A 4,854-nucleotide genomic window follows, 5' to 3' on the forward strand; every position below is an offset into this window, starting at 1 on the left:
GCGGGAGGGTAGACCGAAGGGGGTCGCCCGTCCTTGTGACCCCGCGGAGGGGGCCAAGGGCGGGACTCTGGCTCGGGGGACGGGAGGGGCGCCCGCGCGTCCCTTCCCCGTCGCCGAGGGCCGTACGCCGGCGTGTGGACCTGCTCGCCGGAGTTCGTCCGGGGCTCGGTAGGGGTGCTCGGCCCTTGAGGTCCTGCCCCGGACAGGGGCGCGGCGAGGGTCCCCTGGCCGCGTCGGCTCTCACGTCGACCCACTCTCTCGCGTGGGAAGGCCTCCGCCCGGCGTCTCGGAGGGGGGTCACCCGGGCGGGCAAGCCGGCCAGCCTGCTGGCCCCGCGGCCTGCGCAGGCGGAGTGCGGGGGGGACTCTTGCTCTCGGTGGCTCTGCCCCAGGAGGGTGCGGGGTGGCGGCAGAGGGGAGGCCGCCGCGGGTGCTTCGAGTTTGAGAAATACTCACTTGGTCAGAGACCGCACACCGCTCGTTCCCTTATATGCAAAAAAGGTGTTCGTCCTGACGTTTTGCGAGGCCTTATTTTACCGTCGTCGGCGCTATCAGGGGAAACACGCCCGCTCCTTCCGTCTCCCTGGAACCGCGCCTCGGCCCCGAGGGCCCAGGTTCAACCTCATACCGGTTCTCACGACATGCATCGACACTCGGTGCAACTCCAGCAGCCGCAGCTCCCGCCGGCCCGGCCAGCCAGGTACGCGCCCCTGGTCGGCGCCTGGAGCGTTTGCACTTTGTCGTTTTTTTCTCCAAGACTCCTATCTGCCAACTGCTGTGGACTTCAGCGGTGGCTGCCGCGGGCTATGCGCGGCCTCCTGGGGGTCCCGCCTGCCCGCGCAGGCAGCTAGGACGGGGTTATCAGCAAAGCCTGTGAGGCGCTCTCATGGGGAGGGGGGGCTCCGCAGCCCCCCCAAGGTGGCTTCGTACACCTCTTGAACGTTGCGGCCCGGCCGCTCGGTGAGAGCGGGGTCTACCCGGGCAGACAGCCTGTCGGCCCCGCGGCCTGGACAGGCGGGAGCGGGGACTCTTGCGCTCGGGGGCTCTGCTCCAAGGAGCGAGAGCGGACGCTCTGCTCGGCCCGGAGAGTGGGGTGGCGGGGCGCCGTCGCCTCGCTGGAACCAGGGGCGTCGTGACGTGCGCGCGCGCCTAGCCGCCGCCAGAACAGGCCGGAAAGGTTGAGCTGCATACGGATCTAAGCCGTTGCCCAAACTAACTCTGGCCCGTGTGACACAGCCGCGCGCGCGCTTTCCCACGACACTCGACCGCCGGGCTCCCTCAGCCTGGGAGGCACTCTCGGGGCAGGGGGCCACCGCAGCCCCCTTAAGGTGGCTTCGTACACCTCTTGAACGTGGCGCCCGGCCGCTCGGAGAGCGGGGTCTACGCGGGCAGACAGCCTGTCGGCCCCGCGGCCTGGACAGGCGGAGCGGGGGCTCTTGCGCTCGTGGGGGCTCTGCACGGCCCGGAGAGCGGGGTGCGGGGCGCCGTCGCCTCGCTGGAACCTGGGGCGGCGTGACGTTCGCGCGCGCCTAGCCGCCGCCAGAACAGGCCGGAAAGGTTGAGCTGCATACGGATCTAAGCCGTTGCCCAAACTAACTCTGGCCCGTGTGACACAGCCGCGCGCGCGCTTTCCTACGACACTCGACCGCCGGGCTCCCTCAGCCTGGGAGGCACTCTCGGGGCAGGGGGCCACCGCAGCCCCCCCAAAGGTGGCTTCGTACACCTCTTAAACGTGGCGCCCGGCCGCTCGGTGAGAGCGGGGTCTACGCGGGCAGACAGCCTGTCGGCCCCGCGGCCTGGACAGGCGGAGCGGGGGCTCTTGCGCTCGGGGGGGCTCTGCACGGCCCGGAGAGCGGGGTGCGGGGCGCCGTCGCCTCGCTGGAACCTGGGGCGTCGTGACGTTCGCGCGCGCCTAGCCGCCGCCAGAACAGGCCGGGAAGGTTGAGCTGCATACGGATCTAAGCCGTTGCCCAAACTAACTCTGGCCCGTGTGACCGACACAGCCGCGCACGCGCTTTCCTACGACACTCGACCGCCAGGCTCCCCTCGGAATGGGAGGCACTCTCGGGGCGGGGGGCACCGCAGCCCCCCAAGGTGGCTTTACGTACACCTCTTGAACGTGGCGCCCGGCCGCTCGGAGAGCGGGGTCTACCCGGGCAGACAGCCCGTCGGCCCCGCGGCCTGGACAGGCGGAGTGGGGGCAAGCCAAGGCTACCGGCGGGCGGGATCGACCGGGTAGCCGCCGTGGGGGAACACAAGTTGGACGCCTCGCACCGTCGCGGACCACCGTCCTCCGTCTCTCTCCCTCTCTCGGAAGGGGGGCCGCCCGAGGCGCACGGGCCTCGGGCGGCCAGGGGTGGAAGGGCTCCACCCCAAGGTGGCTTCGTACACCTCTTGAACGTGGCGCCCGGCCGCTCGGTGAGAGCGGGGTCTACCCGGGCAGACAGCCTGCTGGCCCCGCGGCCTGGACAGGCGGAGCGGGGACTCTTGCGCTCGGGGGCTCTGCTCGGCCCGGAGAGTGGGGTGCGGGGCGCCGTCGCCTCGCTGGAACCAGGGGTGTCGTGCCATTCGCGCGCGCGCGCCTAGCCGCCGCCAGAACAGGCCGGAAAGGATGAGCTTCATACGGATCTAAGCCGTTGCCCAAACTACCTCTGGCCCCTGTGACCGACACAGCCGTGGCACGCGCTTTCCTACGACACTCGACCGCCGGGCTCCCTCGGCCTGGGAGGCACTCTCAGGGGTGGGGGGCACCGCAGCCCCCCCAAGGTGGCTTCGTACACCTCTTGAACGTGGCGCCCGGCCGCTCGGAGAGCGGGGTCTACCCGGGCGGACAGCCTGTTGGCCCCGCGGCCTGGACAGGCGGAGTGGGGACAAGCCAAGGTTACCGGCGGGCGGGATCGACCGGGTAGCCGCCGTGGGGAACACAAGTTGGACGCCTCGCGCCGTCGCGGACCACCGTCCTCCGTCTCTCTCCCTCTCTCGGAAGGGAGGCCGCCCGAGGCGCACGGGCCTCGGACGGCCAGGGGTGGAAGGGCTCCACCCCGAGGTGGCTTCGTACACCTCTTGAACGTGGCCGCCCGGCCGCTCGGTGAGAGCGGGGTCTACCCGGGCAGACAGCCCGTCGGCCCCGCGGCCTGGACAGGCGGAACGGGGGCAAGCCAAGGCTACCGGCGGGCGGGATCGACCGGGTAGCCGCCGTGGGGAACACAACACGGACGCCTCGCGCCGTCGCGGACCACCGTCCTCCGTCTCTCTCTCTCCCTCTCTCGGAAGGGAGGCCGCCCGAGGCGCACGGGCCTCGGACGGCCGGGGGTGGAAGGGATCCACCCCCCGCGGGAAGGGGACGCGCGCCGGCGCCCGGACGCGGGAGCGTTGACCCGGGGGTCTTTACTCCGCCGAGGGGTAGCCCGGAGAAGGAGCGAGACCGGCCGGCGGGGGTGGAACACCCCCTCATGCCTCGCTCCTTCTGGGGATAAAGCGCGTCGTCCGCAGGCCGCCGTCCCCTATCCCCGCCCTGGACCGCCCGCATCGGCCGGAGCCCGAGGGGACAGGCGGGGGTCCTTCGCTTTCGGGAAAACCTTCACCAAACGTGGGGCCCGTGCCCCGCTCTCGGCCGCCCTGAGGCGGGAGAGCCCGGATCGTTCTCTCTCTCGGCGTCGGCCCCACCGACGCCGTCGCACGGTGGCCTGGGAAAGGGCTGCACCCCCTGCGCCACGCTTCTCCCCCGGAGTACTCCCCCCGCAGGGGGCTCCGCGGGGTGTCCCGACGCGCAGAGTCGCTCGCCTTCTTCCGCGGGGGACGGGAGGGACGCCCACGCGCGTCCCTTCCCCATCCTCGAGAGCCGTACGCGCCGAGGGTGAACCCGCTCGCCGGGGCGCCGGGGAGCAGGGCCCTTGTGGTCCTTCCCCGGACATGGGCGCGGCGAGGGTCCCCCGGCCGCGACGGCTCTCCCGTTGACCCACTCTCTCGCCTTGGGTGGTGGTGATGGAGGCGGCTGCCTACGCCTCAGCCCGGCATCTCGGAGGGGGGTCGCCCGGGCAGCCAGCCAGCCAGCCAGCCTGTTGGCCCCGCGGCCTGCACAGGCGGAGTGGGGACACTTGCGCTCTATGACTCTGCTCCCAGGGAGGTGGCAGAGGGGCGGCCGCGGTGCTTTGACTTTGAGCGGTCCCCACTCCAGCACTCTGAGAAATAGTCACTTTGTCAAAGACCGCACACCGCTCGTTCCCTTATATGCAAAAAAGGTGTTCGTCCTGACGTTTTGCGAGCCCTTATTTTACCGTCGTCGGCGCTATCAGGGGAAACAGGCCCGCTCCTTCCGCCTTCATGGAACCGTAGCTCGGCCCCGAGGGCCCAGGATTACCCTCATACCGGTTCTCACGACATGCGTCGACACTCGGCTCGGCCCCGGCAGCCGCAGCTCCCGCCGGCCCGGCCAGCCGGGTCCGCACCCCTGGCCGGCGCCTGGAGCGTCTGGACTTTGTCGTTTTCTCTCCGAGACTCGTCTCTGCCAACTGCCGTGGACTTCGGCGGGGGCTGCCGCGGGCTGTGCCCGGCCTCTTGGGGGTCCCGCCTGCCCGCGCAGGCAGCTAGGACGGGGTTATCAGCCCTCTCAGGGGGGCCTCCGCAGCCCCCCAAGGTGGCTTCGTACACCTCTTGAACGTTGGGCCCGGCCGCTCGGTGAGAGCGGGGTCTGCCCGGGCAGCCAGCCAGCCTGTCGGCCCCGCGGCCTGGACAGGCGGAGTGGGGACACTCGCGCTCGATGACTCTGCTCCCAGGGAGGTGGCAGAGGGGCGGACGCGGTGCTTTGACTTTGAGCGGTCCCCACTCCCTTCTCAGCACATTGAGAAATAGTCAC

This window comes from Eleutherodactylus coqui, unplaced genomic scaffold (genome assembly GCF_035609145.1).
Source record: "Eleutherodactylus coqui strain aEleCoq1 unplaced genomic scaffold, aEleCoq1.hap1 HAP1_SCAFFOLD_388, whole genome shotgun sequence".
In the NCBI taxonomy this organism is placed as follows: Eukaryota; Metazoa; Chordata; class Amphibia; order Anura; family Eleutherodactylidae; genus Eleutherodactylus; species Eleutherodactylus coqui.